At 36.2% G+C, this 11,415-nt stretch overlaps 1 long non-coding RNA gene across 1 annotated transcript; it reads left to right on the top strand.

Annotated features, from left to right (window-relative positions):
• Positions 1 to 4,696: 4,696 nt before the first annotated feature.
• Positions 4,697 to 11,406, top strand: LOC111085189. Its single transcript, XR_002610027.1, has 3 exons — positions 4,697 to 4,978; positions 7,102 to 7,189; positions 11,342 to 11,406. It is a non-coding gene; the product is annotated as an uncharacterized LOC111085189 (long non-coding RNA).
• Positions 11,407 to 11,415: the final 9 nt, after the last annotated feature.

The raw sequence follows: 11,415 nt of genomic DNA, 5'->3' as shown, positions 1-11,415 counted from the left end.
GAACCCGCGACCCTCAGATTGCGAGTTGAGCGCCTTATCCACCTGGCCATGCCGGGCTGGAAGTGTAAGCAACAGGCTTTAGGATATTATTCCAAAAAGATGTCAGGAAAAAGAAAGTACTATAAGTGTAGAATGCATAGACGTATTCGAAACTGTGATGAACCAACCTTTAATACTATATTAATAAGACGATATTCTGAGTATGAGAATACTCCATCTTCCCCAGTTGAAATAAGGAGTGTGTTGCAACAGTTTCTATCGTTGGGTGGGTTATTATGGATTATTTAGTAAAAATAATACAAAGTCCAGTCCACTTAACGATAACAAATTAATTTATTTCTTCAATAATGTTCAAATAGGCTAACTTCAAAAACAAAATTTCAGTGGAAACTCCGAAACTAGTGTACACATTACTTACTTATAAACTTATTTGTAGAATTTTCTCGCTAATCGATCGACAACAAAGATTTTAAAGGACAAACTTACTAACTCAGTCACTGAGGAACAAACACACTAACTCTTATTGTCTAACTTACAAACAGGCATTGAACTGATTAACTAATTTTAATTCACTCAGTCTGACATTTTATGTTATATCTAGTTGTTTTTTTTATATACAACAAGAAGTTTCAAGATATTACGTCATGATAAAGTCTCTCTAACAACTGGCCACCGTCACATTATAACGCCCCCACGGCTGAAAGGGCGAGCATGTTTGGTGTGACGGGGATTCGAGCCCGCAGATTGCGAGTCGAGCGCCCTAACCACCTCAATCTCACTATTCGTTGGTAAAAGAGTAGCCCAAGAGTTGGCGGTGGGTGGTGATGACTAGCTGCCTTCCCTCAACTCTTACCCTAGTGTAGCTTTGCGCAAAGTTCCAAAACAAACAAACAAACCCTCTAGCAAACAAACATCTAAATTCTAATATTAAAAATACGTAGTTTAAAAGTGCATTATCTAAATAAACCAGTCCATGAGTCAACGTATGAAAGGAAAGTTTGTAACGTGTTGATTAACACTGGTTCTACAGTTATACCATTGTTTATCCCTAGCAAACTAACTTCCCAATAATAATACAACACATTTATCACTACTGCAGTGCTCCTCAGTAGAACACGTGCCGCTATCTAGCAGTCATTATTTTCCTCCGTAAGCCATTATCAATAAGTGCTGTTGTTAAATGCATAATGTCGTTTAATTCTCTATCACAGGATAAATTATACTGAAGTGTGTGTTGACAAACACAAAAGAGATCATGCTACAATGACACAATCATGTTCCCAAAGGCTTTATATTTCTAGAGTCCTCTTTTACATTATTCTAATCGGTTGTACGCCCTTTAGGGTGTTCGCGTCCCTCAAAACCTGGTTACTTATAAATAGCGATATCTTTTCGATATTTGTTGTGGTCTGGTTATCTATAAAGAACGTTATCCTTCAGATATTTGTTGTGGTCTGGTTATCTATAAAGAACGTTATCCTTCAGATATTTGTTGTGGTCTGGTACAATCTCAACCAGGTGAGCTCAGAGTTAAAAATCAAAAAGTTAAAGGATTTTACTGTTATCATCAGCATGAAAAAATATATATATTTTAATAATGTAATTGTATTTATTAGAAATCCTGTTCTTACGGCCCGGCATGGCCAGGTGGGTAAGATGCTCGACTCGTAATCTGCGGGTCGCGGGTTCGCGCCTCCATCCCACCAAACATGCTCGCCCTCTTAGCCGTGGGGGCGTTATAATGTGACGGTCAATCCCACTATTCGTTGATAAAAGAGTAGCCCAAGAGTTGGCGGTGGGTGGTGATGATCTTCCCTCTAGTCTTACACTGCTAAATTAGGGGATGGTTGGCGTCAGGAAGGGCATCCGGCCGTAAGAACCCTGCCAAAAACCGAAAATAGCGACCCCGTATAGATACGGGAAAAAGCTACAGAAGAAGAAGAAATCCTGTTCGTACGAACGCTGGCATTGTTCTGCATATCTCTATCATAACTTATTAGGATTAATGCATGTTTTGTCAAGTTAAGCGAAAGTAATTTAGGATAAGTAGAAACTGGATAAAAGATCAACTTAAAAAATGTGAGTTTTGTACCTCGACTACGTAATGACTACGTTAAAAATTAATCTTTACACTTGTGTATAATATTTTTTGATAGTTTTCTATGTTTTTTTTATCGTATACTTTGTTATTCTTGAACGTTTATGTGTCAGTGACAGAATAGATCTGTTTACTTCTGAAATTCATCCTATTTGCTTAGCTGTTGGGTAAGCCTCATTATTTACTAACATTTGATTACTTGTTGTTTGTTCTGAAATTCGGTTCATTTGTTTATTTCTTGAGTTTCCTCAGAATTTTGTAAAACAAGATTATTGTTTGATTATCTGAGAATTCCGGAAAGCTGTTTAGTAGTTGGTGCTTTACCTCCGATCTCTATAAATAGTGTATATACGCTTTGGTTTTTTTTTGTTCCGAACATATATATTTTGTACTCAATTTATCATTAATTTGGTATATTTTCTTTGTTTTTGAATTCTCTTAAAATGCTTACATGTATCTAAATTGAAAGTTATTTTCGGATATTGTTTTAAAGTCGTTTTGAAACCTGAAATTTCTAAAATTTCGCCCGAACCCCCTATTTTTGTGATGTAAAAAAAAAAAATTATGCTTATATAGTTATAGCGCAGTTTCATATGGGATTTAACGTTTTACTACATAGCCTACATGCTTCCAGATTTATTCTCTTAGCACTTACTTTTTCGTAACAATTTTCGGAGGGAGACATGCCCCCAGAACCCCGTAGCGTTAGCAGGCTTTGCATGCTGATTGGGCTTCGCACAATATGTGTTGGCTTTGATCTCACAAATTATAACCCGTGTTCAAACATTCTATGTACGGGCCTGATTTATGAATCAATTTTTTTCTAGATTTTTCTATTTCAAGGAGTGTTACTCAGTGGAGATAAATAAAAAGAATAAAACGATGATATCTGGCCCAATGAAACATAAGGCTTTCTTAGTTCGGTCAGCAAATGATACCACAGTCGCCATTCCTTTCAATCCAGATGCTATATTTTATTGAAATATCCTCTCGGGCAGTTTGTTTGTTTTTAATTATGCACAAAGCTACTCAAGGGCTATCTGTGCTCTGCCCACCACGGGTATCGAAACCCGGTTTTTAGCGTTGTAAGTCCGCAGACATACAGCTGTGCCACTGGGGGCGGCCAACTTTTAATATCAGGTCAATAATGTCGTTATGTCCCCACATATCGTAAATAACACAGGCTTTTAAGTGTGTATGCCTTTTTTTCGTGAAATGCCTTATCAATCTTTAACTCCAACTAGCCATGTTTGTTGGTGAATAAAGTGTTTTGATTATCCAGTTATAAAGAATAGTACAATCATTTCCTGGGAACCTTATCTCTATTCTTCGTTAGTTTGTTATAATATTCACTTGAAAAGCGTATGTTATATTATCTCGTGAGAAAGGTACTTTAGATTTTCAAGAACCATTTTCAATAATGAACTTTTTTACTTTAATATCATGATCGATGTATACTGGAAAATGTGCTCTATCAGTTGGGAACGGGTCATGTAAGATGATAATGACTGGTTTTAACTTTAGGGTTTTTTTTGGTTTTCAAAGTTTCGTTATTTTCTGTAGTTGCCTCATCATTAGTTGCTAATAACAACGACGTAACAGTTGTTAAAAGATGCAATGGTGTTTTGACTAAAGCAGGATAACACCGGTTGGTCTAGGTATAACTTTAAATATCTCTTGCCTTTTCTGGGGGGGAGGGCCACATTTGAGTACCACTCAAATACTTTCTTGCATCGCTAAAACAATTCTTTCCTCATATTTAAGGCACTCACAATCTAAACAGAAAAATGTACGTTGTAAACAAAATGGCTGCTGCACTTCTACCAGGCGATCCTGAAGCAATCCTGGGGGCCCAACGTGCATTGATTTCACCTCCCTCCCCATCATGGGGAGAAGGTCGCAGAAGTACTGGGTCTGTGCAAGCCTTCTAGACTACTATCTTTACCGTTTTTCCAAAATAGTGTTTACGTGGCCTATCTTATACTCCAGGGGGTGGGGCTAACAATATTCTGACAGTCTTCTCAGTACTAAACATTAATCTGTCCGTAGTCTATATTTATTTTACACACAGATCTGTTTTGAATTATGCAAATATGTTTTTCTTACCCGTCTTTCTATGTTTGTTTTTACACTTCTTAATAGTTGTACATTTTCCCTTTCATAATTCTAGAAATGAGCAGCTAGAAGTGAGAATAAAGTATTGCAATAAATTATATTTTGAATAATTGATAAAGCTTTGTGTTTTCTAATTTATCCACACGCTATAGCACAATGTGCCTTAAAAAAGACATTATGCAGAACTCATGAAATGTGTCTATAACTTTAAATCGTCTGCTTTTCCCCAAGCTTCGTTTAGTTCTTGACAAATTGCTGAATTTATTATTTTTTTCTAATTTTTTTATTTCACATAATTGGTGAGTTCTAACAATCATCTTACGTTTTTTTTTTTTTTGTAGAATACTACTATTGGTGAACAACATACACTAAAGTCGATACAATGAGTAGAAGCGTTACTCCCGTTCCCTCTTGTCGTTCTCTCTCTATTGGAGCTGGATACCCAGTTCAACGTTACCCTTCTTTCCAGAGCGACTTGCCGAAACTCGAGGCAGAGATCAAGACTGGTTCTGTAAGTTTTTCAGAATTCTGTCGACAGTTGTTCAATGGTTCCACCATCAACGGCGTCCAGCACGTTGCGGCAGCAGCGACATCTTTACGTAGGCTAGTGTGGAGTATTATCTCCGTCGTCTGTCTTGTTGGTTTCGTGTATCAAAGCATCCAGTTTCTACTCTTATACCTGGCCAAACCTACTGTAGTGGAGGTCAACGTGGTCATCGAACCTAATCGACCTTTCCCTGCAATTACTATATGTAACAAAAATAGGTAAAAAACTGCAACTCGAACAATATAGCTTCACAGAAAGAAATCTGGCTTGTGTAGAACAGTTAAAGTTCATTATGGCATTCCATATTCTTTTTTATTATTTGATAAACTCACTTAATATAATTGTGTGAATTATCAAGTTATTTTATATTTTGCTAGCTAATATACCCATTCAGTGTGTGTGGGGAAAACTTAGGGGCTCTCGGAGAGTGAAGTAACGGGTTATATCCAACGGCTGAACTCTCAAGTCACCCCCGGAAGCTCTAAGAGTGCATACTAAATTTGATTGAGATCAGTCAAAAAGCGGACATACAGACGACACTTCTGATATATATATTCCATTTGTTTGAGTGTGAATAATTAAACTGATAATTAGTCTTTTTCTTCTAATTATGCAGTTAAATAGTACTTATTTTCTAGCTTCACCGAGATAGATACTTTAACTATCTTTAAATTTGTTTCTAAAGTGTAGCTTAAATACAAAAGGTTATATATCAATTGATAGCGTAAATAACCAACCCTTGAACGCAGATTTTGGAAGACATTTCTTGTATATTTCGTGAAATATTTTCTATTATTGTTTAGAGATAACCTTGATATGATAACAAATAAAACTATTTTTGCTGTTAATTTTTCGCTTTAGTCTGTCCTAGGCTACTGACGTTTTGGTCTGTCCTAGCCTACTGATGTTTTGTTCTATCCTAGTTTACTGACGTTTTGGTCTGCCTAGCCTACTGATGTTTTGTTCTATCCTACTTTACTGACGTTTTGGTCTGTCCTAGCCTACTGATGTTTTGTTCTATCCTAGTTTACTGACATTTTGGTCTGTCCTAGCCTACTGATGTTTTTTTCTATCCTAGGCTACTGGCGTTTTGGTCTAGCCTAGTCTAATGGCGAGTAGTGATACAGCAAAACGGATTAAACTATAGAGAATTAGGCTTCATTATCTTTGTTTTTTTCTCTTTTCGGTCGTCAGACTGGTCCGGCATGGCCAGCTGGTTAGGGCACTCGACTCTCAATCTGTGGGTCGCGGGTTCGAATCCCCGTCACACCAAACATGCTCGCCATTTCAGCCGTGAGGGCGTTATAATGTAACGGTCAATCCCACTACTCTTTGGTAAAAAGAGTAGTTGATGACTAGTTGCCTTCCCTCTAGTCTTACACTGCTAAAGTGGTGATGGCTAGCGCAGATAGCCCTCGTGTAGCTTTGCGCGAAATCCACAACAAACAAACATTCGTCAGAAATTCACAAAGAATAAAAATGAGTTATTAAACCTATTTCTGTCAGGAAGAAGTGCTAAAAACAAAGTAATTTGACTTAGTAAGGAAAGGCAATTCTGTTTGTGTTTTGACATTTTCGGACATACTTGGAGAATCATTCTCTTTGATTCTTTATTTTTTCTGATATGCTTGGGTTTAACCCGGGATTTCCAGGAATTGTTGTACTGGGTCTTCGGGCATGTGAATTCGAGTGTCCAACGTTCACTTCCGTTGCCCATAAATACGCGTCCCGAACTTTGGGCCGTGGTGCATTACATGAATGAAGGCGAAATTCCACTATTATCAAACAAGGGAAGCCCAAGAGCTCGTGGTAGTGTTGTTAACTAGCCGCCATTCCCTTTAATCTATTAGTTCAAAATTAGGGGCGGCTAGGGCAGATAGCCCGATTTTTAGCCTTACGCAACTACCTGAAACAAACAAACTATAAATTTGGCCGAGCGCCGCATGTTGGTTAACGTGGAGAACTGTGAATCCCAGGACCCGTCGTTCCCACTTCATTACTGCTAAAAAAAAACTGCGTTTCACACTTTAGGGCCGTGGGTGTGTTATAAGAGTGACGGTCATACCCTGCTCTTCGATTAGATTAGCCCGCAAATTGGCATTGACCAGCTGCCTTCCCTCCCTCTAGTCTATCATTTAGAAATTAGAAACGACTAGTGCAGTTAAACCTCGAATAGCTTTGCTCAAAAATCAACGACAAAAATGATAAATTACTGTATATTTTAAAGAGTATAAATGTGGTTTAAAATACTTTTGCTGTTTGTTCTGTTTTTCTTTTCTCTATAAAATAAAACTAGTCTACATATTTTCAAAGTTTCTTCATATTTGCTGTTTATTTACAGGATCAGATGGTCAGCTCTGTGCGACTTGTACCCAGAGAAATGCGAGGCAATAAGAAAAAATAGGGAACAAGGGTACATAAATATAACGGTAAGATATTCTGATAAATTTTGAATAAAATTTCGCCTTTTCCGTCAGCTAAAACTTTGAATTTTAAATAAGCAAAATGTAACTGAATATTTTAATAACAATAATAGATATGATTAGTGGTTCGACGAAAAAAAATACTGGTTAACCATCACTAGTCCGGCAATCAGTAATCCGGTACAATTAGTAATCCGGCACTAATTTCGGCTAGAACAATTTCAAATACAGTAAAGCAAGATACGCGCTATTAGGTAAATACTTTAGTCTCGCTTGAAAGTTTTCTTTCCAATATTTTCTTTGATTAAAACTTAAAGAAAACCCCGTTTTATGGAATATTTTAATTTTAAGATGAGGTGGTTAGCTAGTGGGTTTGGTGTATTCTAACCTAATAGATGGCTAATCCGGCACCCTCCAGGTCCCGATGATGCCGGATTAGTGATAGTCAACCTGTACTAGAGGTTTAATACGGTTTGTTTGTTTGTTTTTGAATTTCGTGCAAAGCTACACGAGGGCTATCTGCGCTAGCCGTCCCTAATTTAGTAGTGTAAGACTGGAGGAAAGGCAGCTAGTCATCACCACCCACCGCCAACTCTTGGGCTACTCTTTTTACCAACGAATAGTTGGATTGACCGTCACATTATAACGCCCCCACGGCTGAAAGGGCGAGCATGTTTCGTGTGATGGGGATTCGAACCCGCAACCATCAGATTGCGAGTCGATTGCCCTAACCACCTGGGCATGCCGGGCCTGTTTAATAGGGAGACATACTACCATATATTACACAACGAAACTTGTAACGCATTTGGTGATAAAAGAACAAGGCAATATTCTTTTAACATTTTTTTAAAAATGTTATAGACATTTTTAAATACCCCAATATTTAAAGCAATTTCTAATTTATTAATTTATAAAAATACATTTCTGACCCCTTATTTCTTTTCTAGTAGAAAAATTGATAGATTGCCTTTAAAAATGTTTCTTCTCGGTTATTATATATCAATACATAATCCATGTTTTCACCTTTATAACAGTTTGGTATAAGTATTGTTTACCCACCCTACTTCAGTCATTGTCTAAATAAATGATCAGTGTATTAATTAACCAGATCTCACGTCTTCTCGTCAGACACAACTACTCAGTGTGTAATAAAAATAATTGTTTGTTTGTTTGTAATTAAGCATAAAGCTACACAATGGGCTATCTGTGCTCTGCCCACCATGGGTATCAAAACCCGAATTCTAGCGTTGTAAGTCCGCAGACATACCGCTGTGCCACTGGGGGCAATAAAAATATATCAGTATATTACCTCTTGGTTGTCAAGCCGTATCTTTTCAGGATATGGAATGGTGTATTAGGCAGATATTTGAAATTTTTAGTTGCGCTTGGAATTGATCACTTGGCGTCTTTTAATTAAATATATGCCTCAGTCTTTAAAAAGGCTTTCACTTTGGTCCATAGATGGCGCAAAGAAAATTTGTTGTCCAAATGCATAGTTTAATTATTATTATTTATACTTGCTCTCCTCTCTCGCGGCTTAACAGTAAAATTGAAGACTTATAACTTTAAAATTCGGGGTTTGATCCATGCAGTAGGAACAGCGCAGATAGTCCATTGTGCAGCTTAACGCTTAACCCAAAACAAGCTCATATACCATCATCAAAGAAAACAAATATAGTTCAAAAGCTTCAAACAATCAGACAAATAGTGGTTATGCAAGTATACCAAAGAACTCAAGGTTTAATCATGAGTTCAGGTTATCGTGACGTCAGGTATGAAATATTTTTCTGGCCAGAATAAGTTTCGAAATAAAGCTTACCAAAAGGAAAAATAAGTTACAAAGGTGCATATAACAGCTTAAAAAATACTATTATACAAAATAAGCGTACAATATAGTCAAATGGCCAAATTCAACTTTTTTTTTCAACTTACTGAACACTCACAAACAAAAATCATGCTATTACATAGAGTAAATCAACAAAATATAACACAGGCATACTCAATTATAGTGGCCTGGCGGTTCAGCGGAAAGTCTGAAAGCTTATAACGCTAAAAGGATTATTTGTTTGTTGTTAAGCACAAAGCTACACAATGGGCTATTTGTGCTATGCTCACCACGAGTATCAAAACCCGGATGTTAGCGGTTTGAGCCCTCAGACTTACCACTGAGCCACTGGGGGCAAATGCTGAAAGTTAGTTTTCTATACTCTCGGTGGGAAAAGTACAATCAACCCGTTGTGCAGCTAAGCGTTTAACAAGAAACTAACTAAATTATAGATTTTTAAGCTCTTTTAATGTCTTTTCTAAAATTGTGTTAAAAGTAACCAGCATTCAATAATACTTTCCTGTTTTGTTTTGTTGTTATTTTCATTCAGGTTTTATAAATTGAAAAATCTTATTTTATATTTCTGATATAAGTTTTATGGACGAACGGTTTTTATTCTCTAGTTTTATAAAGTCAAATGAGTTGTCAAGTCAGTTTTATCAAAAACTGAATGTTTAAGTTGTTAGATGAACCTCCCAATCAGTTTCTTTTCCCATTTATTAGCGACACAGTGGTATATCTGCGGACTTATACTGCTAGAAACCGAGTTTCGATACCCGTGGTGGGCAGAGCACAGATAACCCTTTGTGTAGCTTTGTGCTTAATAACAAAGAAACAAATCCTATTTAATAATAGCGTTTAGTAAATTTTTGTCTGTCTGGATAAACTCATGCGTAGAACAAATCTCTAGAAAATTTTAAGTTTGTTTGTAGTTAAGCCAGATTCTAGCGTTAGTCCGCAGACATACCGCTGTGCCAGTGGGGGTCAATTGTTTTTTTTTTAAGTAACTAAAATATTTTATTACGCTGATCCTTCCGTGCTCAAGAAATATCAATATGACGTGATTCAAATCTTTAATCTCCGGTGGGAAGGCGGTAAGTTTACGGACTTACAACGCAAAATCCGGGGGTCAATTACTCGCAGTGGATATAGCAGATAGCCCTATGTGGTTTTGCTCTAAAACAAACCATAAACAATATTCCTGAAATAATTAAATGTCAATGAACGATCATAATAATCTAAATGCTACAACCGGTTTATCTTTTGGAAGGAACTGATATGATAAACCAATTTTTATTGAGCATTAATATTAACTTCCAATTTAAAGCCAGCTACTTACTTCGATCGAAACTATAAAAAAACACGGCAATAAGTTTAGCTAATTAAGTATACTGCTCTTAAAGCTATATTTATAAAGATTAGACTGCACTGCTTCATTAATTGGAAATCCTTTCTGTAAGTGACACTTTAGGCCATAAACCTAACAATATCTCACTAGCTTGGGATATTTGGGTTTGTCTTAAATATGTATTAAGCTAAAAATGCCAAATAGCTTCAATAATAAAAATTAAAAAACAATCAAATAGATATATTAAACGTTCTTGCCAATACTATTAGTGAAAGTAACAAGAAAATGATAGAATATACTTTCTTTACGGTACATATAAACACTGGTTGTTTGATTCATGTACTGCCATAAATTTGTAGAATATACTTTCTTTACGGTACATATAAACACTGGTTGTTTGCTTCATGTACTGCCATAAATTTGTAGAATATACTTTCTTTACGGTACATATAAACACTGGTTGTTTGCTTCATGTACTGCCATAAATTTTAATTTTATTATTTGGTTCCTATTCATTGTGTCAAAATATTTTCAGTTCCTATAGATGCTTCTTTTAAGGACCAAGTAATCTTAGGCAATTTTATTTTAAGAAAGATTGAGATATAAGTGAGTCTCAAAAGCAGCTTTTAAGGCTTAAAGTTTACAAGTATGTTTGTCCACTGAAGTGTTCTTGTTTAAAGTCCCACGAGAATAATCGATACTGTTTTTCACTTTAGATTAGTTGCCCACAACACCATGGTAGTTTTTATTTGCACCCAGCTAGTTGAACCCAGAATATGGAAAAATATTGTCTTGGAAAGCTAGTTAGGATAGTGAAAAGGGCGACTTCGCTTCCATTCGAAAAATGTATATCTGTAAATATCAACGTTTGTATTGCTAATTATATTTTAATGTCGATATTAATCTAGTAATTGGAGATGAAACTTTTTTCCTCTTTGCATCTTGTTTCATATTTCCATCTTTTACATTCGAATGTTCTTCTTAGGAATTGGCTACTCTAACCTACTGGAGTTATGCTTTAAATATTAGTGAGCGTGCTTCTCTTGGTCATCAGGAATG

The sequence above is a fragment of the Limulus polyphemus genome, unplaced genomic scaffold (genome assembly GCF_000517525.1).
Source record: "Limulus polyphemus unplaced genomic scaffold, Limulus_polyphemus-2.1.2 Scaffold267, whole genome shotgun sequence".
Classification (NCBI taxonomy): Eukaryota; Metazoa; Arthropoda; class Merostomata; order Xiphosura; family Limulidae; genus Limulus; species Limulus polyphemus.
This window is presented reverse-complemented; position numbering and strand designations above follow the sequence as displayed.